At 40.1% G+C, this 26,670-nt stretch overlaps 1 protein-coding gene and 2 long non-coding RNA genes across 7 annotated transcripts in view; 1 reads left to right on the top strand and 2 right to left on the bottom strand.

Annotated features, from left to right (window-relative positions):
- TMEM108 (transmembrane protein 108) overlaps nucleotides 1-26,670 on the top strand; it is a 366,501-nt gene that overhangs the window by 239,638 nt on the left and 100,193 nt on the right. The gene's annotated exons all lie outside the window — the stretch shown is intronic.
- LOC109491503 overlaps nucleotides 1-26,670 on the bottom strand; it is a 96,306-nt gene that overhangs the window by 56,730 nt on the left and 12,906 nt on the right. The gene's annotated exons all lie outside the window — the stretch shown is intronic.
- Nucleotides 564-5,366, bottom strand: LOC123380132. The gene is made up of 2 exons (XR_006585500.1): nucleotides 5,106-5,366; nucleotides 564-3,330 (listed from the first exon to the last, which is right to left on the bottom strand). It is a non-coding gene; the product is annotated as an uncharacterized LOC123380132 (long non-coding RNA).

Here is a 26,670-nt window from a genome sequence, read left to right as displayed (position 1 = left end):
TGTCTCTGAAAGTTTATAACCAGTCTCTGAGTAGTTACAAATGTATTATTAATAATCCTTAGAAAAGCAATTTATTTTTGCATAGGTTAACCATTGCTTCTGTTGTTGCTCATGCCCAGGAAATTTCCAACAATCAGACCTGACTTCATAAAACTTGACCCTCCCAAAACAAAACATAAAGCAATATTATGTTTCTCCCTTTGAATATAGCAGATCTGCCTGTTATCCATTCATTAGTATCTTAAAGCTTGAGTTGGCCAGTTAAGTTCAAGTTAAAAGCTTAGATTTGCCTCTAATGTTTTCTCTCTCTCTGAGAGTTGTTATTGAGTAAAGGGGGAAAGAAATGGGATGAAAACCCTTCATCCCATTAGGATTAGGTTTAAGATTATGATTAGGTTGTGTATCTGAACTAGGCAGAGTAGATGCTGCCTGTTTGTAAACTTTGGCCAATTCCTGGTGATGAGGAAGACAAATGCAGGGACTTTTCTTCCAGACAATGATATGCTTACTGAGTGCACAGCACTGAGTCACACCTTTTGGGAAGAAGTCAGAGGTCCAGACACTTTTTAGTAGAGGGAAGGTTCAAGCAGAGGTTGTTTCATGTGTTTCCCTCCGGGACCCTGAGGGAAAGGTACGACAGGATTCCAATGCCCCTGAGTCCATGGGGAAAATGCCATTCATACCCCACTATTGTTTCCATCAAGTTACAAGAAGGGCATTTTGTGAAGGCAGGAAAATATAGTAGGTAGTTCTCCAGAACCTGGTTTGGAAGGCCATGTGGTGGGCCCTGGCCAAAAGTTGCTGGCTGCTGGGTCCTACCTGCTACCTCCCAGTATAAGTGGATAAGCCAGAGTGATAGAAGTCCCTCAGGTATTTGTGCATCACAGCCTTGTCTATGAGACAGCTGCTTCCATCTCACCTCCCAGTCCTTGCAACCCAGGGGCAGAGCTGCAGCCCCAGCACCCCCAAAAACCTCTGCCCTCTCCTGCATCACCACTGCTGCTCTTCTCCGTCCTCTTCAGAACCTCTCCTTTTGCAGTACCTGTCCTCAAGACTTTGGGGAGAGCAAAATGAACTCCTCATCTGAGTGGGAGGGGGAAAGGGCCAGGGGACAGGAAGAGAAAGAGAGAGAGAGATGGAGAGAGCAAGGGACTATAAACATCTTCTCATGTTATGAACAAAGGACAAAGCATTGTGCAGTGATTTTTTTTTTTGAGGAGCAGTAGAGTTTGTGTGTGTGTGTGTGTGTGTGTGTGTGTGTGTGTGTGTGTGTTTATCTTTGAGTGGTATGTCTATTAAAAAAAAAGTGGTTCCATTTAAGCCTCTTGTACTAAATTTGGAGTATACAGAGCTGTTTCAGGATCAGTTGATTGTTAGTACAGCTGAGAAATCACTAAAACACACCATTTCTGTGCCAACAGACCTGTGGACATGCCTGGAAATACAGATTTTAACTTTTCTATTGTCTTTTTATTACAAGTAAATGTAAAATACTCAGTTATTCATTTGCCATTTTCAGAATTCTTCTTCCTGAGATCTTTAGATTGCAGGTGCCATAGATGTTGGTGGTTAGAAGCAGAAATTACCTTTTTATGAAATAATTGTCTTAAAATTTTTCTAGCAAATGTTATATTCTGTGCATCACCCTATTACCTATGTTTAGCATGCCTAAAGGAGGTGAGGAGCAAAACCAAACTAATATGCTAAATTAATTTGACCTTTAATATGGCTGTTTATGCTTTACTTTCAAGTATTCAAGATGTTCATTTTATTTTGGTTTAATAAGAGGTAATAGTGAGCTATATAAAATTATAAGAGCTTGCCATTTGTACTTTGATTCAAATCTTGGTCCTGCCATTTGCTAGCTGCCTCAGTTTCCTCATCTGTCTAGAATGAATAATATAACCTACCATTTAGGGGTTTCTGAGGATTAAGTGAGATTTATCAAAAGCTCCAAACAATACTTGGTGCCTGCTAGATTCCAAATAAATAGTAGAAATTATTAATTATTCATGTAGCTCTCTAGTAAGGGATCTGAGTTTGATGCTGTGGTTTAAGGTTGAATGAAAAACCTTGAAAAAACAGAACATAATTCTCATTCAGACAGAAGTCCAGGTAGTACCCTGGTGAGGTCCATGCCCAGCCAACAGCTTTCAAGGTTTGCAGCTGCCAGTGAGAACTGAGAATTAAACTCTGTTCCTTTTTTCCTTCTAAGAACTCCAGAATCTCATAAATTGGACTGAAATGTCAAAATGAAAACTTTTTGAGGCCATGGGATATAGGAAAAAATCATGAATTTTCTAATCCTGGCTCTGCAGTTTACTAGGTGGGAGACTTTGGTTTCCCTCCTCACTTACTAAATGGGAAGAGAGTATGACTCCTCCAAGGTCCAGTGAGGTAGTGTATGTAAAAACAGCACAGTGACAAACGCACAGTGCCTGGTGCCGATGTTCACCCCACCTCTCACACTCATCTCTGGCTCCCCTTTTGTTTTGAAAAATCTGCTGTTTTCCAGCAGATCACCTGTCAGTTTCGAGTAGCTTCTTTGTGGAGTCAGGATGTTTATGGAGCACCCCTGGAGCAGAGAGCTCTGCCAGTCACAGATGTGCCTTACAGTAGACCTGACGAACCCATTTTAGAAACTAGAGGAAGTTTTCCGAGAGAAAAGGTTTAATCTTAGTTATTACATAGGAAACAATGGGCTGATCTCTGCTTTAAATGGCTTATAATTCACTGAAAAAAATGTAGAAAAATGTAAAATTGAGAGAAGAAAAATTTGCACACACACATATATAACATTAAGTAGGGTCTTGTTAATGATTTTGAGATTATTCCCTTCACAGGCCCATGTGCAGACATTGTCACATTTTCCCTTGGATTAGTCTTCACTCCCAGGCTGTCCTGATGGGTAGCTTTTTAATACAGATTAGTAATGTCCACTAACGTTCCTCTCATTCATCGATGAGACCTTCATGACACTTAATATATTACTGGTACTTAGTCAAAATCTTACATAATCCAGTGTTGTCATCTGACTTGGCACTTCAATAAACATGGTCTTATTAGTTTCATTTGCTTCTAAAGCTTCTGTAGTCTGTGGTGAGTTGTCTTCCTTTCCTTTATGATTACTGTTTTGATGACAAAGAAGTGTTTTTGCTGTTCTGAAACTCTCTTGATGGACTTATGGAACAGTCTCTCTCTCCCCTATGAAAACTTGAGGAACTACTAGAGGAAGCCATGAGAAGTGGATAAGTCCATGAGTTCTGGTCTTGCCACCCTTCTTGGCTCAGATGTGTATTGCCTGCAGAGTGCAAGCCCCGGAGCTTTCACCTGTTTATTTAAGAGGTAGATAGTCGTATTCCCATTATACAGATGAGAAAACCAAGGTTCAGTGAGGTTAAATCATATACCCAGGGTTGAATTGGCTACAACTAAATAATAGAATTAGAATTTTAATCCCTGGACTCTGACTTCACACCCAGTGTTCATTCAGCTATTCCACTTTATTAGTTAGAGAAAAATTATGGGTTACCAAAAGGAAACAACAAGTTTTGCAACTAGAGGAGAAAGTATGTTTGAGCCCTAATACAGTATCCAGTGGCTGCTAGTAAGGACAACCTAGCACAAGGGGTAAAGAAAGTTTTCCAGTACCTAGAGAATGAGTGTGATTCTTATAAATAGGACAGGCCTTGGAAAAATGGGTCTGACCTATCAGTCCTTTGAATGGCCCAAGTGGTCAAGGAGACAGTTCCTGAATTGCACAGTGGTTGCCCACAAATAGGTGAACGCCTTGTGAAAATCGAGCCCAGAGCCACAGAGACTAAGAGTTGGTTTTGTAGATACAAGGGGTGAGTGAGACTCTCACCATATATGGAAGCCTCTAAGCCAACTCACCAACTTAGTGTATATCTTGAGTCAGCTGTTAAGTATCTTTACTTAACACCTAGTTTGGTTTAGGAACCCATATTTAGTAAAGTACTTCCTTGCTTGCCATGCCACTAACATGTGACTGTTTTAGACTTTTTATTTTTTAGTAAGGATATTTGCGATCTATTTGCCAGGGATCATTCTTCATAGTGAGTAAGATGATCAATATCTCTGCCCTGTTGGAGGTTACAGACTAATTGGGGAGCCCATACAACAAGGAAATTAAAAGAAACATCAGAAAGAGAAACTTACTATGCAGAGATCTAACAAGGTTATTGTGATAGGTATGACTCGGTAGCTAGTTTGAGTGGTGAAGAAAGGCATCTCAGAGTGGGTGACATTAGGCTAAAATCTGAATGACAGGAAAAATCCTGCTTTGCCAAAGTGGATAAAGAGGAACATTCTTGATAGGACAAAAGGGACAAAGGCCTTGAGGTGGGGATGTGTTCAGGATTGTTCAGGAACAGCTAGAGGGCCAATTTTGCTGGAGTATAGTCTGTGAATAAACCAGTGGAATAAGATGAGGTATACAAGGGGTGAGCAAGAGCAGGAAATTTGTGTTCTATTTTTAGTGTGATGGGGAGCCCTTGAAGAATTCTAAACAGAAATAACATGATATGTTATATGTTTTAAGAAGATAGCTGGCTGCTATATGGATAATTGCTTGTAGGGGTTGGAACTGGAGACAGGGTGACCAATTAGAAGGTAATTGTAGTAGTCAGGCCAGAGATGGTGATAGCTTGAACAAAAGTAGTAGTCATAGAAATGGAGAAACAAAATCAGGAAACCTCTTGGACGTGAGTCAACAGGACTTACTTATGGATTGGATGATACCAGAGTGAGGGGGTCACATTTAATCAACCCTGGCAGGCAGCAAGGTAAAACATGTCCTAACCAGGTAGATTTTAGGTCCGTATTTCCCTATTAATTATGTAAGCTACTTGTCCACACTTGAGTTGATGAAGTAAGGGATACATGAACCTTTGTTGAATTTGGGTGCTGATAGCATTAACTGCATCATCTTTAGATCATGGAATAGTTTGAACAAATGGACAGCAAGAAACAGCAAGGAAAATATTGGGACTCTCTTTTTGGAAGTGGTAGCTGATTCATTCATCAAATATTTAATATCTGTTAGATGTAGCTGAGTGTTGTTAATATAAAAAAGTGAGAACTACCTAGAAAGCTCATACTCTTGTGTCCTTGTTGGAATCTTGTCAAACAGCACACCTGGAAGTTACATGTTTGGATTGAGATCTCTGTGGGCAATAAGTCAGTTAATATCTGCAACAGACACACCAGCCCTTTGATTTTCAGTTGGTTGTGGTCTTTCTACAGCAGGAACAATTTAGACCTTTTTCTTTTTAAAAAAAATTTTTTTAACCTTTATTTATTTTTGAGACAGAGAGAGACAGAGCATGAACGGGGAGGGGCAGAGAGAGAGGGAGACACAGAATCGGAAACAGGCTCCAGGCTCTGAGCCATCAGCCCAGAGCCCGACGTGGGGCTCGAACTCACGGACCACAAGATCGTGACCTGAGCTGAAGTCGGATGCTCAACCGACTGAGCCACACAGGCGCCCCTAGACCTTTTTCTTAATGCATTTCTGAGAAGAATGCTGGCATTTCTATCTACTCTTTGTAGCTGAGAATTCATTATTGTTCTCTTCATGCTCTCACTTACCTCTTCTCACCTACTCATTCCTAAGACTTATTAGTATACAGGAGCAGAAAGTATTCCTCTTTTCCTCAAGGTATATAAAGCATGCCTAAAGTGCCTTGTTTTTTCCTCATACAAGGTCCAAGCTACATTAATTTATCATTGAATATTTCCATTTTAAGAAGCTGTTAATTCCAATAAATGTTGATGGAGATTTGAAGCCCAAACATTTTAATGAAGTCATAAATCAAGAAGCCATAGCAGCTTTCTTCAGATGTCCTCACACAAAATTAATCTACTGGATAGAAGATTTTCTCCAGTGTTACAGCACCTGCTTTGGACAGGCAGAAACATTCCCAGCTTGGGTTTTAATAAATTACAGTCATCGAAGTATAAAAGTGATGTGGAGAAACTTGACTTCAGATGTCAGTCACTGCATGCTGTTTTCTCCTCCCCTCAGATTCTAGCTTTGGTCATACCTGACTCTAAAGTTGCACATTACCTGGCTCTGAAGTATTACTAAAAGATGTCTTTGTTTTATTAGTTTATTCCTGCCCTTTATAACTGTAGTAACCAGTGTACTTACCATTCAGATCAGGTCCCTGGTTAATATCCAGCCTTCAGTCTGCATAGCTTCATATACTCATCTTTGAAATTCTGTAGCTATTACCTTTATATATGTTGAAATGAGAAAATGTCCTATTTATAGACTAAATTCTCCCTGCTATTTTTTCAAAAGTCTGAATATATTCCCTTATTTATAATCTCATACTTGATGCAGTTTTCTTGGGCTCAGTGGATCTCTGTTTCAACATAGTATATCTGTTCTGTATAGTGTCATGTATTATTTAAATGTATTTATTATAAAATGGAACATGCACAAGCTTTACAGATTGCCAAAGAGGTTGCCGTCTGGGCAGATTTTCTTATGAACTGCATAACTCACGATCTCTTCCTCCTTCCCACTTTCATTTAATACCTTATAAATGAAATGCCAGCATCCTGTTACCAGGTATTACCATAGTAACATAGAAAGATTGTTCAAGCAAAAATGGGAGAAAGAGAAACATCACTGAGGTTTCATCTCCACTGGCTCAAGTTTCTATGAGCCCACTGACCAAGACAGAGGGTCTGGAGAAAGCAAGGAGCCCTATTTCCGTTTCTGTCATTAGAAATGAGAGTGTTGTGGTATTTGTGAATTTTGAATACTTGGTTCATCAGATATCTAGAAGTGCTTACTGGGTGTCAAGCCCCACTGACTGCTGAGGATGCAAGCAGGAGGAGAGGGGGTTCCTGCCCTCAAAGAACTTGAAGTACAGTAATCATACCCTTTCACACAACAGAGTTGTTTTGCAAAAATCTTGCCAAAAACTCCAAATAGAATTCCCCCCCCCTTTTTTTTTTTTTTTTTTGCCAGGCATCTTTTTTCCAGATCTCTTGAGAATAGGCTCTTGAGAAACAAATTTTTATCCTGAATACCCTGCTAATGGGATAACAATGAGAATCACCATTTGAAATACTTAAACAAGCCTTCCAAGTTTTTGGAAGTTCTCTACTACTATAGATCATAGCTGATGGTTTCTAAAACTTTGCAAGCCAATTACTTTGTCCTGACCCCTTGAGGACACCCCAGCTAAGGTAGGGAGTACAAGAACTCCAGGCAATGGTGAACTGGAAATGTTCTTAATTTCTTGGAGAAAAACAAAATACTATGGTGGTAATTTAAAGGGAATGAATTGGAGTGACAAGGAGAAATTACCTGAATTACATTTTCTGCATAAACAAGTAAGTAGCAAGGAACATTTACGTCATCTGAAGCTAAGTTACTGCTTGAATGGGTGCTACCTTTGAAAATTATAACAGTTCTTTGGGTATGCTGTATATGCTACTATTTACTACATTACTATTCTATCCTAATTATAGTTAAAGTAAATCCTTTTAGCGCTTAGAGAATCTGACTTAAAAGTGTAAGAATGAGATTTCTTCATGGATCTGAAAGTGTCCTGGATCATAGATGAGTTCATGGTTTTTCTGAGTTATTAAAGATAAATATTAAAGAGTATTCACTGATAAGAAAAACAGATTTGTTGATTTAATGAGTAGCTTATAATCTTGTGTTTATGTCTCCCAAAGGATTTCTGTGAAATAGTTCTCTTCACTTAAATTCAAAAATGACTAATTTCATACAGTATTTTGTGGTGAATAAGAAAAATCCACACAAAAACAGAGTGTTAGAAATTCTTTAAATTTGACCTTCCTCAAATTCTAGAACACTGCATTACAACTGCAGTCTATATGAGAAAAATTCTCAGAGTGGTAATGCTTAGAGATTACACTGATACTAAAACGTCAACTTCACTGGTTTGAATTTGAATTTCATCATTCATGCCAGCCTCTGGAAGAATGGACTTTTAAGCAATCAAGTGGCCCAAAGTTAGTAACAGAAAAATGAGGACACATATAATCCTCAGCCTGAGTAATCCAAGCCTGCAGGCAGCATTTGAGCAAAGTGGAGAAGTCAGTCACTCATGCTGTCCTTCTCTAGACCACGCAACTACTGCTAGAGGGCAAAAGATGGGACATCTGCTGTGAAAGTCACATCCACTTTGGCAATGATTGTTTTCTTCCTCTCAAGCCTGATATAAGAGCAGTTAGCTATTTCAGAGTACTTATTTGATATGTCCATGGAGTGGTCATTATCTCATCCTACAAAGAGGATAATCAGTGATTTATAGAGTATTGGGGTTCTGGTGATGAAAATTCTTGGGAGTTTAGATGTTCGACTTTAGAGAAGTAAACAATAATATTGATTCACCCAACAAAAGGTGTCCTTTAGGCTATTTTCCCTGTTGGTAATAGATTATTTTAGCCATCCCATTCTTGTGTCAAGATTGCTCATGAGCAAGAACCTCATTTGTAGCTGACCTCATTTGTATGACCAGAGATTGATTCTATTAAGTTGGAACTATGACCTTCTTGGGGGAAACCAGCTGGGAATGAACTTATGTCCACAGGTGACAACACTGTTTTCTAGCAAAGATAACATCATTCCCTCTCCAAGTGGTCATTACGTTATGTTCCTTTCTGCTTTGGGTACAAAATCATCACAAAAAGAAGCAGTGATGTTCTAAGCACATGTCCTAACTTTTTAAGTAGTCCATGATATGCCTCTAGATCTCTTTGGAAAAAAACATGAGACCATGAATGTACAAGCAGATCTGGACTTGATGATTATCTGTAAAACAGTCCATGGAGAAATTACCTAACTTCCAGAGTTGCTGAGGGGACTAAATGGGAGAATGCAGGTGTGTCAATGAGGAAAACAGGAAGCAGAAATCATGCTAGATAGTTCAAGCAGAAGGGGATTGCAGATAAGGAGTTAAGTGCTTATGAAACTATTGGAAATTTCAGACATTAGAAATCAGAAACTATTAGGTCCAAGGACACACCAGTATAGCAGCAATCCAGAGGTTTTAGACCCCAGGAACCACCACAGTTGTCTGTAAGCACCAACAAAGCCATGATGAAGATACTGAAACACTGAACACAGCTGCCTCACTGCTTCTCATTCTAAGGAGGAGCTGTAGAAGTAGGGCAATGGTCTCTTGCTTGCTTCTTCCTTCCAGGTTTCTCACAAGCATGTAATACACACCTAGAATGCTGCTACACACTGTAATCTAGGGAACATGATTTTAAGTTTTTCAACCTCTCCAGCTAGAAAGAGGGTAGAATGGAAATTGGGAAAATCAAGTCACATTATTTACCATAGCAGGGAAGTACTTAACCCCATACTTGCTGAATTCTAATTATGTTACTGCTGCTTTTGATATTAAATATAACATAGTACTTTGAACCCTGGTGTCTTGGTCCTCATTTCCTAGAGTTCTTTTGACAAGTTGATTTTTAATGACACCCAGATGACTGAGGAGTTTTTCCTCTCCCAAGACTTAAAGTCAGCTATTGGCTTGGGAGGCTCTGGTGATTTGGTTGACACTGCTGCCAAAGCTTTCAGGGCACAAGTCATGACCAGGTTGCCCGTGGAACATACACATTTACTTGGGGATACCCCTCATTAGCAGGTAAAATCGAGAATCTCAGTTAGTAGTTCCAGAGGAGAAACAGTTTGGTCTATAACCTATAGAATTGTGTTGTCCAATATGATAGCCTCTAAATACATGTGGCGATTTAAATTAGTTAAAATTAAAATTAGAAATTTTCAATAGCCACATGTGTTAGTGGCTACCATAATGGACGGTGCAGATATAGAATATTTCCATCAATTGCAGAAAGTTCTCTTGGACCGCACTGCTAGAATGTGTCTTCACGTGTGGATCAGAACTTACACGTGTATCTCTAAACTGTACAATCTTTGTAATTTTTTACAATATTAATGACATCAAGTATCATTTTAGGACCCCAGTCCTTTCCAGTCTGCATCTATAGTCTAGCACTTTTACATGACACCGAAAGCTTCCATTTGTGTTTGGCAAGGAAAGTTGGTGATAGCTATTTGATACCTCAGTGACTGGTTGGCTGTTATCAAAAGTTGGTTATTCCTGGATGGGCCAATTTGGCATAGATCCACTAGGAATCATCAAAGCCAGACATAGGCAAGACAGGATCCTTTGATTACGTGTTGTTGTTTTTTTTTTTAACTTAACTCCCTCCAGACAGCAGCTTCTTCCTGATTCTAACATTCTGTATGCCTTTGAGGTTTGATGTTCTACCTTGAAGCTTTGAAATAATTCATTTAAAAACTTGTCCTTGAGCTCCCAACCTGTTAGTGGACAAAACACATGCTTTGGGTTGGGTGATCACTGTAGCCTGCACTATAGTGCAGCACTAACTTACAGATAAAATAAACCTATCCTTGCATCATTTGTTGAGGCTACCATACTGTAATTCTGAGTCCTGTGTATAGGAACCTTTATGGCCAATGTCACTAACATTGATTCTGTACCTACAAGCTTCCATCTCCACCTTCCGTCTTTGGCAAGCACAGATGTGTTGGGATAATATCCCAAGTTTGGACTGCCTGGTGAGGAACTGGAGTGGAGAGAGATCTACTGTTGAGCTTCTGCAAAAAGCCTGAGTGAGACCATTGAAAATGAATGAAATATTCATGCTGCTTTCTTCTCCAGGTTCTGTAATTCTCTTATATCAAGTCAGATGACAACAAAACTACATGTGTTATTGTTTGGCTCACCGTAGAAATACCTTCACCACCCTAGCATTTTACAATATGTATTTAGCTTTCTTAAAAGTGGCTGTATGTAAAAGTGTCTTGCTTTGGTTAAAAAAATATATCAAAGACATCATTTACTGCATTATTCAGTGGCTTCTTACATAAAGACTTGGGAGGTAAATCCCTCCTATAATTCAGTACCAGGGCAAAAGTTGTCTTTACATATGAACTTGTATGCTACCTCTTTCAAATGTTGAGAGTTGTCCAATTCATTAAAATCTTTTTGCCTTGGCTCTGAGGATGTTCTTAAAAAAAAAAAAAAATGTGTTCACTTGCAGTAGTTCTCCAAGCCTAGATTTTCTGGTATAATATTTATCCCCCACCCAGCCATATCACTTATTATTATACCTTCCTATATTTAAGAGTTTTGGGTTTTGTTATTGTTGTCTTGTTTTAGTAATTTTTTATTCTATTCTCTTATCTTTGGGCATAGAATAAACATCAATAAACCAGTGAGTAACAACTTGGATATGAATAGTCACCTGTGGAGACTTTTAAAATGTACGTGTCTGGAGCTTATCTCACAACTAGTGAATCAGAATCTCTGGGGCCAGGACTGGAGTATGTATGTGTACGTGGAGTATTCTTTTAAATATCAACAGGTAATTCTGACATGTTCTTTTGGTTAAGAGCCATTGAAGCAACTCAATGACTGGTGTGATAACAAGCTGAAAATTAAGTGGTTAACAAATTGAGTCATAGCTGGCCCGTGTGAGATGCCAGGTCAAGCAAGTGGTAAGAGTTGCTTACAGGACTTCCAAGATAAAGGGATATAGTTGCTGTAAAGTCATGATTCAAAGGCAGTTGACTTCATTCATTTGTCCATTCTAGCTATGTGCCAGGCACTGTGATTGGCACTGAGGATACCAAAATGGTACAGTTCCCTGCATCTAAGGTGCTTATAGTCTAGTGGGACTATCAGACATATAGATAATGACTGAACATTATAATAAATACAGATATGGATACATGCTCAAAGCATCATGGAAGCCCAAAGAAAAACCATCTGACCAAATCTTTGAGTGAAGAGGTCAATGAAGGCTTCCTGGAGGAAACATCTAGAGATCTGGATCTCAAAGGATGAATAGGAGTTTTCTAGATGAATGGTTTTCCCAGAAGAGGGACCAGAAGTTTGTGGGAGATGCACACTGTGTAAATAGCATCTGTTTCTGCACAAAAAATTTCCTCCAAACTGAGTGACTTAAAACAACAAATACTTACTATCTCATTATTTCTTTGGTTCAGGAATTTGGAACTGGCTTGGCTGAGGGGTTCTAGCTAGAGGTCTGTTATTTGGTTGCAGTCATCTGAAGACTTAACTGGGACTGGAGGATCTACTTCCAAATGGTTCACTCATGTGACTGTTGGCAAGAAGCCCCAGTCCTTTACCGTGTGGGTTTCTTGATATGCCTGCCCACATGTCCTCATGACATGACAGTTGGCTTCTCCCAGAGCAAATAATCCAAAAGAGGACAAGGAAAAAGCCAAAACATCTTTTATGACCTAATCTTTGAAGTCACACAAAATTCTGGTCATCTTATGCAACATGGGAGGGGAGACCACACCAGGGTAGAAGACAGGATGTAATATCTTGTTGCGATCACTGTAGAACCTGGCTACCATACAAGGACATCAAGCTTAAGATGGAGGAGTGGCAAAAGAATCTGGCAAGGTGCTGGGCTCAACCAATCATGAAGGAGCCCAAAGGCCATCATTAAGAAGCTGAAACTTTATTTAGTAGGCAATGTGGAGCCACTGTAGGAATGGTAAGAAGAGAATTTGATGGGTTCAGATTTACATTTCAGAAAGACCTCTTGGACAATATGAAGAGATGAAGAGTTTGGAACAGAAGGGTGAGTGAGCTATCATAAAGTCCAGTGAGATGATGCAGACCCAGGCCAGGGCAGTGTGGCATGGAAATGTAGAACTTTGCTATTCAAAATATGGTCCATGGAGCATAACGCCAAGTAGCATTAGTATCATCTGAGAGCTTGTAGAAATGTGGGATTTAGCCTAGATATACTGAATAGAATCTGACTTATATGGACCTAAAAGTTTGAGAAGTACTATGGTAGAGGATGCAGTAGAAATAATTAGGAATGTGAGTGTTGAGGAAGAAAGAGGACAGAAGATTGACTTACAAATCATATTTGCTCCACTTCAAAGCTAGATAGCATGTTGTAAACATTTTTACCTGAGCCTACAGAATGAATCCAGAGAGCTGTGCATATGCACAGTGCCACTGTTGATGTGATACAATCTAATAACAAGAAGACATTCTCTTTTATTACAAATTGTAGTCATGTAAGTGGTGCCAACAAAGGAAACCTACGAATACTTCTCTGTTGTAAAGTTTTATATTATTTTCCAAACAGCTTATCTGTTTTGTCTGAGAGTCTGAAGAACAGATACCTAAATTTTCAGAAAAGAGGCCATGAGGAATGGAATAACATAATAATACGATAACAGGGATTTGGAAAGCTACGAGATAATGCACATTCTGGAAAATGTCCTGATTTTCAGGTGACCTTTCCAAGCATTGTCTTTTCTGGGATCAGATTTGGGAGCCAATTAACTGCTGGGACTCAAACAGTAAATGTTTGCCAAGAAATCCATTACTTGCATTATGGTCAATGGGAGCCACCACCCAGTGTGTGTGGTTTTTTTTTTTTTTTTTTTTTTTTGCATTTGTTAAGTATAAGTGCATCGTGTGATGTCTGCAGGCTGGCAAACACCAGTTGTCTATATGTGTGCTATATGCCAGTCTTTGCTTTTTTCTTTCCTTCCTCTACACACTTCTTTGCAATTAGGAAAATTATGTAAATGAATTAGTTCTGGAGCTCAAACTTAAATATATATATGTTAGCCAGTTCTGCAAAGAAAGAGGGAGGGAGCAGGGGAGGGAATATGAATGGATGACTGGAAAAACGGAGGGGGGGGAGAAGGGAGAGGGAAAGAACCTCCAGAACACTTATATCCAAACATTGGCACAATGAGAGTGCTTTATTCATGGAGGAGGAAGAGTTTCTGGTGAGTTACTGATCATTTATTGAGTCCTTTTTAACTGTTGGCTTCTCACAATGCTATGAAGTGACCTGTTGCCATTTAGAGTGATTAGGCAGTTCCCTGACCAGTAAATCTGAAGCTGCCAGTAATTATACTGCCTTAAATTATAAAACTCTAAGCTGCCTGTCACCTATAAACTCTGTGGGATTCCCAAGGATCCCTAGTTGTAACTAGGAAGTCCTCAATAAGACTGCACCCCTCCTGAGCTTAAGCCACTTCCATGTCAATACTCCCAACCCAAACTGTAAGCGAATATTGAGATCTACCTTTTCCTTATGGAAATGAGCTAGTTAAGAGGTAAGAAATGCTAATTAAGATCATTCCCACCTATTTTGTGAAAGATAAACTTCATTTTCCTCTTTTTGATTATGTCAGTACAATGGGCATCATATCCCTATTCCTCAGAAGATTTTCTTTTGAAGGCATTCTTTTGAGATTCCAAAAGATCATGTATCAGAGAATTTGCAACTTGTCCTCTCCCCCAGTTTCCAGCTTTAGTTTTCTTGGTCCTCATTACCCTACTCTTCAGTATTTCATCCATAATACTAATCACCTTCCAAACTACAATATAATTTACTTTATTTTTTTTAACATTTATTTATTTTTGAGACAGAGAGAGACAGAGCATGAACGGGGGAGGGGCAGAGAGAGAGGGAGACACAGAATCGGAAGCAGGCTCCAGGCTCTGAGCCATCAGCCCAGAGCCCGACACGGGGCTCAAACTCACAGACCGCGAGATCGTGACCTGAGCTGAAGTCGGACGCCCAACCGACTGAACCACCCAGGCACCCCCAGTATAATTTACTTTATTATCAATCTCCCTCCACTAGAATATAAGCTACACAAAAACAGGAATTATTTAGTCTTTTGTGTTTAATGCTATAGCTCTAGCGCCTAGAAAATCTAGTATCTAGAACACAGTAGGTACTCAATAAATGATATCTGAATAAAGATCCTAAAAGACCTTGAAACCCATTTAGTGCCTTTACTTAGAGATAATGAGATTAGAATGCTGAGTTTGTGACTTGCTGAGGGCCACAAAGCTATTTTGCAGAGGCAGATGTAACTCGAACCCAGATCTTCCTCTCAAGCCTGTGTCCTTTCCACTACCTACTGCTGCTTTTAGCTGGTGGAGCTGGGTTGGGGACTGGAAACTATTGGTCCTAATCCATAAAAAGGGACTTTCTGAGTCTCGCTCAGAAATAGGCAGGCATCATAGACACCTTCTGCTCTCAAAAAGACCTTGGCAGTTAGATGTGACTGAAACCTTTTGTTTTATGGTCATATTAGCCAGTTTTTGCAGCAGAGTTTTTCTTCCTACTTGAAGAAAGCCCCCACATACACACAATTCTCCAGCCACCCCAGATCAGCACACAGTTCTATCAGGAAAAGGGCCATAACCTCGGCCCCAACCTTCCTTGTGCAGCTTGGGCAGAGGGACTGGTAATGGAATTATTGAGGTACTGAAGCACACCTTCTAAGTTTTGGGGGGATTTTTGGTCACAAAACAAAACACTATTTTGATCTTTAAACCAGGATACTATGTTCTGTGACTTTGGTTCTTACCATTCCTAGTTACTTCAGATGATCACATATCCTAGCTCTGTACCCCAAAACCATACCTAAACATCTGAGCAGTCATGCCATGCCCATTGTCCTACTCCATACCACCCCAACCATCCCCAAGGGGCCAACAAGTAGAATTGGAGAAACCAGGCAAGATTGAGCAAACTAATTGATGAAGAGGGTAAGGAGTTCTATGTAAAGGGAAGAACTAGGAAACAGAAAGAGGACCAGGGCTTGACAGCCCTGCAGAGGCAAATCGTCTAGGGAATTGAATCAGCTACATCAAAGTGTCATTAGAAAATACTAACTTTTTACCCAGCAAGTGCTGTGTCCACAACCTCTCTCACAAGGCCCCAAACCTCCCTATTATAGGGCTATCGTTTTTCAATCGAAATACTTGAATTTAATGATTCAAAAGTCATTGCTTGGAAATAATTTCTTACATGGTGTTGGATCTCTAGAGAAAATGTAGGTCTTTTCTGCCTGTTAGATGCTGTTCACAAAAGAGAAAGCAGGAATTAACAGTATGGTTCAGTTGGCTTCAAAGGACCACCCAGCTAGTGTGTGAGTTCAGGAAGTGTCTCGTTTGCAGGAAAAGAGTAATCAGCACACCAGGCACTCCTCTGAATTTCCTGGGACTTAGAGGAGGCAGAGCTCAAAGGCTACATTGATAGACTATCATGAACCAGCCCCTACCTAGAATAACAAGCCAAGCTTGTTTTTATCATTTCACCTCTCTCTAGCCTACAGGCTGGCCTTATACCTGCCGCCCTTTCATTCATTCATCTGAATGTGTGTGTTAGGCTCTGTGCTAAGTATGCATCAAGGAGGCAAAGAGGAGTCCAACACAACGTCTGTCTTCGAAGACAAAGTTTTCAGATTTTTAGTAAAGATGTAAGTAGGTGAACTAGTGATCAAAATTGTTGATTAAAATTTTTGGCAAAATTCATGCAACATAGTAAAAATACATTGACATTAGGTTGTGAGCTCTTAATTCTGCTTCAGGAGCTAAAGTAGGCCTTGGAGAGGAATTGCCATCTGAGCTTTGTGCCTCATCATTTCCCTTAAGGCCATCAGATTCCGATATTTCCTCACCTAGGACTTTTGTGTCCTTTTTTCTTTATCAGACATCTGATTTGTAGTCTAACACTTAGGGCAGTGAAAAGAGCATGCTAGATCCTCTGACTCTAACTCAGCCTTGTAAGGACAACATACATATTTTTCTAAAGGTAGATTTGTTGTAATATTTGAAGAGAGACTTCTGGAAACTTTCTTGAGGTGCAGGAAACCCCATAGACCCTACCCTCATTACTGCATAGAACCATCTAAGTTTAGACCTGAACTGAACTTCCAAATCAACTTATTTTGTTTATAGTTAATGGACATCAAAGCCTCAGGAGACTAAAGGACTTCCCAAAGTCACACAACTAACCATAGGCAGCACTGAGTCTAGGACCAGGCCACAGTTTTACACTTTTTAATGGTACTGTGCAGGTCACTCAAAGGAACACACATCTGTCAGCATAATGGGGTGAATAGGAATGGGCATGACACTCAAAGAGGAGATGATATGTTTGAGATATTACTGAATCATAGAGTTGGAAGGAACGATGGAGGTCATCTTGCCTACCTTTCTTATTTTCTTGATGACAGTATAGAAGCAGGGAAGGTGAACTTAATCATCTCAACCAGAGGAGGTACTACTTTCTTTGGGGGACTTGTAAATATATGTGATCATTTTTGGTTGTCTCAGTGACTAGTGAGTGATACTAATGGGCAGGTGCCAATGATGCTACACATATTGGAATGGAACAGTCCTACCTGATGAGGACTCACCCAGCCCCAGATGTTATGAGATCTACATGACTTAGCTTAAAGCAAAAGAGCCTGTTAGGAGTGAAGAAGGGACTGGGCTCTGTGGTAGTTTACAGAGCAGTAGTTCATCATTGTGGGTGTGTTTGGGAGTAGGTCTTAAACCCCTCTGAGAATTGACTTAAAACAATCTCTTTGTGGAAACCTTCACATACACATGAACTCTGCACTTAATTTTAATGGGTTTATGAGTCCATTTAAACCCATCCAGGGACCTCGGGTTAATAACTCTGGCCTAGAAAGACATAAAGGTAGAAGAAATTAAATATGTATATATTTTCTTATGGATAAAAGAGTGTCTGCCTAATGGAATGAATAATAAATGTGTCTTTTTTTCCTATCAAGTGGGCACAGTGCTATCCACACTAATAGACTGTCTTTCTTTTGTTCATTCATCAGGAAGGTTGGATTTTGTCCATCACTTGAAAACTATAGCTCATATTTCCTAGTGAGAGCCAAGTGAACACTGAATCTGCTCCCAGCACTTTCTTCCCCTTTCTTACCCCCACATTAAGAAATACTGGGAGCAGGGCAGAGGTGAGAATGAGTGCGTACTTCAAGGATCCCTCTCCCTGAGCTCTGAAGTGTCTCTTCTGGCTGAGTGTTGGAAAGAGTACAGGTTTTAAATGTTAGTCAAGATGTAAATCATACACTTTTAAAATTTTTCTAAGTGGGCAATTTCTGACTCATTAAATCAGCTAAATGGCAAATGTTCCATTTCAGGATTCTGTATCCCTTCCATTTGTAACAGGTAGTGGATTATGAAGCCTCTGTGGTGCTGTTGAAGAGAGGAGGGAGGGCAGGGATGAAGGTGGAGAGAAGGGCTGAGAAGAGAAGAGGAAAGGTGGACAGCTGGCTACCCCTCTGTGAGAAAGGACTTGGGGTCACATGTAAAAGGACCAAACTGACATTTCAGGTAGTTACTCTTCAAGAGCTTTACCTGTGTCTCATTTATACCTGACAGAACCCTCTGGGACATATTTTCTTGTCCATTTTATTAATGAAGAAGCTGTGAGAAAGTAAGTGAGAGTGATTAACTTTTTCAGTTAAGTCAAAATTCAGACCAAGCCCTGTGTGACTCCTTGGCCAAGTTCTCCCCACCCCGGTGCTTCCCAGGCACCCAGCTAGTTTGTGTAAATGAATGAATGCAGCTAACAATGCTTTCTTTTTTTTTTTTTCTTCCAAGTTTTTATTTAAATTCCAGTTAGAGGGGGGAAAAAAGTTACAGAGAGGGAGGGAGGCAAACCATAAGAAACTCTTAAAAACTGAGAATAACCTGAGGGTTGATGAGGGGTGGGAGGAAGGAGAAAGTGGGCGATGGGCATTAAGGAGGGCACCTGTTGGGATGAGCACTGGATGTTGTATGGAACCAATTTGCCAATAAATTTCATATTGAAATAAATAAATAAATAAATACATACATACATACATACATACATACATACATACATAAAATATTTTTAAAAGTAAAAAAATAATAAATTCCAGTTAGTTAACATACAGTGTAATATTAGTTTCAGGTGTAGAATTCAGTGATTCATCACTTTCATATAACACCCAGTGCTTATTACAACATGTGCCCTCCTTAATACCCATCACCCATTTAACCCATCCCCCTGCCCACTTCCTTTCCAACAACCCTCAGTTCATTCTCTGCAGTTAAGAGTCTGTTTTATGGTTTGCCTCTCTCTTTTTTCCTCCTATGTTCATCTGTTACATTTCTTAAATTCCACATATGAATGAGATCATATGGGATTTGTCTTTCTCTGACTTATTTCACTTAGCATAATACTCTGTAGCTCCATCCATGTTGTTACAAATGGCAGGATTTCATTCTTTTTTATTCAGCCAACAGTGCTTTCAAACAGCTAAAATTATCTGTAAAGCAATCCATAGTGTCAAAAATTACAGCAGCCTCCCCAGCTACAGAAACCTTCTCAAATTGCTCTGGGTCATTCCAGGATGCTGAGGACGAGGCTACAGATGTTTATTTAGCTTTTCTGATGGTCTGTGCTTCTATCAAGACCAAATGGAATGCTGTCAAGACAACATCTCATGAGTTTCCTTCTCTCTTTCTTATGACTTTGAATCTTGTCTTCTCAACTGATGGGAGAAACCAAGACCACTGCTAAATGCATAGTGCCTGGGAATGGCAGTCCCTGGGAGCTCCCCAGACCTGGCATGGACACATCAAAAAGGAGTTTGCAGGGACACCTGGCTGGCTCAGTCAGTGGAGCATAGGACTCTTAATCTTAGAATTGTAAGTTCAAACTCCATATTGGGTTTAGAGATTATTTAAAATCTTTTTTTAAGAGAGGGGGTTAGTTTGCATCTACTTTAACAGGGTGGCTTCCACTTAGCTGGTGGCTTAGTTTTGTCCCCCAAAGTTCTTTGCCCTTATCCCCTTAGAGATTTGTTTCTCCCTGAGTTCAGCCAAATAGAGTGTGTTCTGATGGGCGAGAAGTCCTTTTCCATTGCCTCCTGTGGAGGGAGTTGTAGTTAGTGCTGAACAAATGACTCCCTTCCCACTGTGATAGTACTTCCCATTCCCTCAGGTGACTAGGATCTGATTAAATGAATACCTTGTTTCTAAGAGGTTATCTTTCTGAAGGTAGTGGACCTTTGTGCCATTTGTCAACCAGAGTAAGACACATCTCCATTCTCTCTGCTAAATGTGAGTTTCCACCTCTTGACACATTTCCAACATTGTTGGAGTTGTTGGAGGAGCTTACCTCTACCAGAGTTTCTGGCTGAAATTCTACTGCCTTTCATGCAGGGCACTCCCAGCCTCTTTTGTTCTGAATTTGTTGGGAAATATCCCATCAAATGGAACTAGGAAGGTAAAAATCTTTTTCATTTGCTTTTCTCCGTCTCATCTTCTTCTGCCTGAAACTGTTAGTTCCAAGTTGGTGCTTGCTTTTACTACTTCCAACAGCAGGGATCACAGATATTCAAGCAGACTCTGGAAGTGGTCTTAGAATTCCAGTGCCAAGTGTGGAGCCTGAAGACTGTTGAGAGTCCTATCAATTGAGGATTTTCTTGCTGGAATGAGGTCTTTTAAGGAGAAATGGAAAAAGCACTAGACCACAAGTTGGGAGACCAAAGCTTTAGTTGGACTCAGCAACTAACTATGCCTCCATGACCCACATCACTTTCTTATCCAGTTTTCACAGCTGTAAGGAGTTTTACAATTAGTCTCTAAAGCAGTGCTGTCCACCAGAAATATAATAGGATCCACATGAGTAATTTTAAATTTGTTAGTAGCTGCATTCAAACTAGGAAAGGGGCACCTGGATGGCTCAGTCGGTTAAGCTTCTGTTGATTTTGGTTCAGGTCATGATCTCACAGTCTTGAGATCAAGCCCCGAGTTGGGCTCTGTGCTGACCATGCAGAACCTGCTTGGGATTCTCTCTCTCTCCCTCTCTTTCTGCTTCTCCCCTGCTGATGCTCACTGTTTTTCTCAAAATAAAAAAATAAACACTTTTTTTAAAAAAACTAGGAAAAATAAACGGGTAAAATTTATTTTCATAATATATTTTATTTAACCTAATGTCTTCAAAACAATATTATTTCAACATGTTATATTTCATATTCTTTTTCCATGCTAAGTCTTTGAAATCTGATGTGTATTTTACATTAACAGTGTATCTCAGTTCACACTAGACACATTTCAAATGTTCAGTGTGGCCACATGTGGCTAATGGCTACTATATTGGACAATGCAGTTTTATAGTCTTTTCTGGATATTAATTTTTTAATCTGCCACAGTTCTTGAAACTCTTTTTTTTTTTTAATTTTTTTTTCAACGTTTATTTATTTTTGGGACAGAGAGAGACAGAGCATGAACGGGGGAGGGGCAGAGAGAGAGGGAGACACAGAATCGGAAACAGGCTCCAGGCTCTGAGCCATCAGCCCAGAGCCCGACGCGGGGCTCGAACTCACGGACCGTGAGATCGTGACCTGGCTGAAGTCGGACGCTTAACCGACTGCGCCACCCAGGCGCCCCCAGTTCTTGAAACTCTTGAGGTCAGATGCACAACTCAGAAGTTTTCATATTTTAAAAGGCAATAAAATATCACATATTATGATATGTATGGTATATTATGGTATACATACCCCCTAGGTGTTCTAGAGCAGCACTCCATGACCAAACAAATATTTCTGTAGCAAAAAGTATGACAGTTTATGCTAAAGGAGATAAAGACAATAAATAGCATCTGTGGGTAGGATATTGCTGCCTAGTGAGTTAGATAAAAAAAAACTTGCCATTTTTAGAGGGTTTTACCTTTTGAAATTATAGATAAAGGATTGTGAATCTCTACCATGAAAACTGTGTGCATTTAGGTTTAGTGTTTAGTTTTACTTATCAAAAATCAGCCCAGTATCAACATGACAATGCAGTTGTCCATGTGCTAGCCATGGACATGGCATAATGGTTGAATCTTGTCCTTTGTTTTCAATCTCATTAGTGACAACTGTCTCCAGTAAGTGTAAAAGATGATCTATGGGACCTAGACTTAGGATTGCCAAGTAAAATACAGGATGCTCATTTACGTGTGAATTTCAGATAATCATCAAACAATTTTTTTAGTGTAAGTATGCCCACACAATATTTGAATTTTAGATAAAGTTTATCTGAAATTCTGGCTAATCTGGGCCTCCTGTATTCTTATGTACTAATTAACTCTGACAGGTTAAAAGCTGTTTCAGCAAGTAGAGCACTGCCTCTTGCAGACCAGCTAAGAAAGTGTGAGGGAAGACTGATTTTCTCATCTTGTACCACATTTACTCAGAGAAACCATAGTTAAAGTGAATGGAAATCTGGATGTTTAATTCCAGAATCCAAAAAATTAAGAATGACAAAGAATTCATGTGGTGTTTGCAATCCTCATGGCATAGGTCAGTGCAAGGGAACTTTGATAAGCCAAAGGCTAATTGCTGATCTGACTAACATTTTTTTTTTTTTGAGAGAGTGGGTGCAGGGGTGAGGGGCAAAGGGAGAGGGAGAGAATCCTAAACAGGCTCCATGCTCCAGCCTGACGCCAGGCACAATACTGAGATCATGACCTGAGCCAAAATCAAGGGATGCCCAACCGACTGAGCCACCCAGGCACCCCTGACTAATGTTCTTAATTGCCTTAAAACCATTAAGAACCTTGTCAGGTCATAAGCCACAAACTAATCATGTGACCACTGACTTGGGGACTTCTTAATCTTCGCCAAGGATTTCATAAAGAAAACCAGGAAGAGTTTTAAATTAGGAACAATCTGTTTTTTGGTTTTTTTGTTTGTTTTTTTTTAATGAGGGGAGGGATTTGTTGAGAGCATAACTCCCTCCCTGAATGCCTCAGAAATGAAGAGGTGCCAAGAGGAAGTGCTGCTTTAAGAACCATCTGGCTCACCCAGGTGCGGGGATGGGAAGGCTTGAAGACTGAATCAAAAATGGGCCTTGGCTTCTGTAAAGAGCATCCAGCATTCCCTGCCAAGTTGGACACTTTGTCTCTCAAAGAGTCAGCAGAAGCAGGTGGCAAATTTGACAGACTAAGGAGAGGGTAGCATGGTATCCACTCATTCAGTGAGGTGCACTCAGGATCCCTCAAACTTTAGTGACATCCTTTCCAATGACTTGTAAAAGTGCTACATCAACATCAACATGACTGAGGAACAGTTCCAGATTAAAAGGGACCAAAGGGATATGACATGGCAATGCACTGCATGATCTTGGATTGAACCCTGGGTCAGAAAAAAAAAATAGTTATAAAGGACATTGAGAAATTTGAAATATAAGTGAAATTTGACATATAAGTAATTTATTAGACAGTAATTTTGTCATTAAAATTCCTGATCATAATTGTACTGTGGATATGTAAGAGAATGCCTTCGTTCCTAGTTTTTAAGGATAAAATTTATTTTGTTTTTAAATCATTCGGGGGAAAAAACATTACACAAGTACACATAGAAATGTGGTAAAAGTTAACTGTTGGTAAATCTGTGGGAAAAGTACAGAAGTTCATTATATTTTTCTTGTAACTTTTTAGTAAGGATTTTTTAATAAAAGAAGGTTGGGGGTGGGGGGGGTGGCAGTCTGACACAATCCAACAACTGGTGTTCCAAAGGAATAACCATGGGAGAAGGTGAGTGTCCCTGCTTCCCTGAATTAGGAGCTACCAGAATTAAATTAGTTTTAGTCTCTTTGCCCTTTAACTTGCCTGATTTTCATTTTCAGAGGAAGTGTGGTATAGTGGTTAGATACAGTCAGCCCTGATGTATTCAGTAAGACACTGCAGTGCCCTCATTGTTTAACCTTGCTGAGCCTCAGTTTCTTAATCTGTAAAATTGGGGTACTGTAACTTCCCTCTCAGCCTTGCTATTAGGATTGGAGGTGATGTTTGCAAAGCACCTGGCCGAGTGTCTGGCATGTAATAGGTACTCCCTCAAAATTAAATCCATCTTTGTTTCCACAGGCAGACCATGGCTTGCTGGCTCCATAGTCTTTTATTTTTGTTGGGAACAGAAAACAGCAGTCTGTCACCAAGTGTGTGGATCTGAGACTCTGTCTCTGTCGCATTTGAAACCCTCTAATTGCCAACCCCAGTGGAAAGCCTATTTTTTTTAACTGCTCTGAACAGTGTTTCCAAGCATGATTGGTTTCCTAGCAGGCATAATCACATCAGACAAAACCACTGTAAGCCTTTTCTAGAATGCTTTTGAAAATCTTTTCTTTTCCAACTGCCATGTAGCATGAAAAGCAGGATCAGGTTATCAGCTCAGAGGTTTGAAAAGGATGAAATTAACTCTGGACTTTAACCTCGAGACAAATGACCTCAAGACATGGGAGGTAAAGTAGTAAGAAAAAATGTCTGGGGCTGTGAGTGAATGGCAGTGACACTGAACTAGAAACCAAAAGACTTGGATCAGAAATGCTGGCTCTGCTGTTTACTAGCTAGTAGCTTTAAAGCAAGACACTCTGAGCCTATTGCTTTTTTGTGAAATGGGGATGCTAATGCTTCATATAGTTGCTAGGTTAATCATATGAACCAAGGTATGTAGGAGGCTCTTGGTAAACTATAAAGGGCTTGCTATTCAAAGTGTACTTCAGCATCAATGTCAGAGACAGATATGCACACTCTAAGACCCTACCCTAGACCTAGAATCAGATTTAGATTTTAACAGTATTCCCAGGGCATTTGTATGCCCAGGAGAGTTTGAGAAGCCAGGTAAAATACCACCCTTGAGTTGATTCTTAAGGTGGTTTCTTTAAAGAGCCCTGAGGGGAGCAGTTACTGTAAAACTAGACTGTTCCAAATGACCTGAAGATTGCTGAACCACAGAAGCCACTTGATAGCTCAATGTTTTGCCTATTCAAGCTATAAAGTATGCCTTGCAAGGTTCTGGCAAGCCACTATAGTCTCTAGTGAACATTAAAAACACAGCATTCTGACACAGCAGAGAAGGTCCAAGCTCATGGAGGAAATCCTCTGTGCCAACCCCATGATCACTCTGGGTAGACTAATATCAGCCTTGAGTTGATGGATACCTGTTATTCCCAAGTCCTGTTTTTGTTCTGGAGATCACCATGTCCATCATGAGACCATCCTGGCTTTGCAAGGGAAGGAATGTAAGAACTCAACCCGAGGTCAGCTGCAAGTAGGAACCAGGACTATCTATTCAGGCTTTCTTTGCTGCCAGAGGCTGAAGGTGGTGATGACCTCAGATAACTATCTGTGCTCACCCTTATGGTGGATTAAAGGAAAAAGCCCTGGAATTTTGAAAAGATCCAAACTCCACAATTCTTTTCATCTACTTTACTTTGGGCCAAGTCTTGGTTAAGTCAGAGAACCCTCAGGGCAAGACCTGCAGGGCCTTTATCCTGGTTCTCAGCACCTTAACTAGGCCAGGATAACTTCCCTGTTAGTTACCTACAAACCCAGAGCCCAGAACCTATGGTCCCTTCAAGGGCCTATGAAAATGTTTCAGACCTGTAGATCAGCAGCAAAATTAATGACTCCAAAATACAGAAAGAAAACTGCAAAGTAACCATTAAAATATGTAATTAGCTGGCTGTGATATATAGTATTATGTCAGCTAGTCAAGTACAATTTGAACCTTACAATTATGTGTAAATTATATTAAGTTGTGAGATGTGGGGGCGCCTGGGTGGCGCAGTCGGTTAAGTGTCCGACTTCAGCCAGGTCACGATCTCGCGGTCTGTGAGTTCGAGCCCCGCGTCGGGCTCTGGGTTGATGGCTCGGAGCCTGGAGCCTGTTTCCGATTCTGTGTCTCCCTCTCTCTCTGCCCCTCCCCCGTTCATGCTCTGTCTCTCTCTGTCCCAAAAATAAATAAATGTTGAAAAAAAAAATTAAAAAAAAAAAATTGTGAGATGTGGACACATTTTAACATGTAAATGTGGTGTGGGGAGAGCCTCCAAAAGTTAGTGTCTAGGGATTAAGAAAGACTTAAAACAGCCCTGGTCATAGCAGTCAGGTGGCATACCCCCCCATCCCTCCCCTGCTAGAGAGTCTGGAGCGGGATGATGAGCTACTGTTTTTCTAAAGCAACTGAGGCAGGCTCAAAGGTAAGAGCCTAAGATAGTGGCAAAGAAATGGCAGCAAAAATCAGGACAGCCAAGATGTTCGAAAAAGTACAGGTTTTTGCTCTGTCTCTAGATAATTTTCCTTGTATATTTTTGTACAATCTTTTGTCAGGAGAGGATTTTCTGCTGCTTGTTCTACTATCCTTACTTATTAGTATTGATTAATGGCATGCCCTACATCCTGTGGATTTCTATTTATTTTCTTAATCACAGGCTGTAGAGGTTGAATTAGGCTGAGTGTAAAAGAAAAGTAGGAATCAGATTTTCATCAGTATTTCCCATTTCCCTTTCCCCTCAAGAAAATAATTTTTTTTAGGTTTCCGTTAAGTTACTAATCCAGGTAATGTATAGAACTAAGTGGGAAACATACTCCCTTTGCTCTGAGAGGCCCAATTTAATAAACATTCCTGGAAATAGAAATAAAGAGATCTGTATCAGTTAGCATTTGCTGCTTAAACTTAGTGGCTTAAAACAACCATCATTTATTTAGCTCACAATTCTACACACCAGCTATACAGGCTGGACTGACTCATGCCTTTGTACTCAGCTGCCAAAGGAGTTGGAGGTCTGGCTAATCTGGGACAGTTCATCTCTGCTCCACATGGTCTCTCATGCTCCAGCAAGCTAGATAAGCTTGTTCACATGGAGGCTGAGCAGGTGTCTAGGAGAACAAACATATATAGAAATGTATAGACCCTTTGAAGTCTGAACTCAAAGCTGACACATTGTCACTTCCACCATA

This window comes from Felis catus, chromosome C2 (genome assembly GCF_018350175.1).
Source record: "Felis catus isolate Fca126 chromosome C2, F.catus_Fca126_mat1.0, whole genome shotgun sequence".
NCBI classification, from domain to species: domain Eukaryota; kingdom Metazoa; phylum Chordata; class Mammalia; order Carnivora; family Felidae; genus Felis; species Felis catus.
This window is presented reverse-complemented; position numbering and strand designations above follow the sequence as displayed.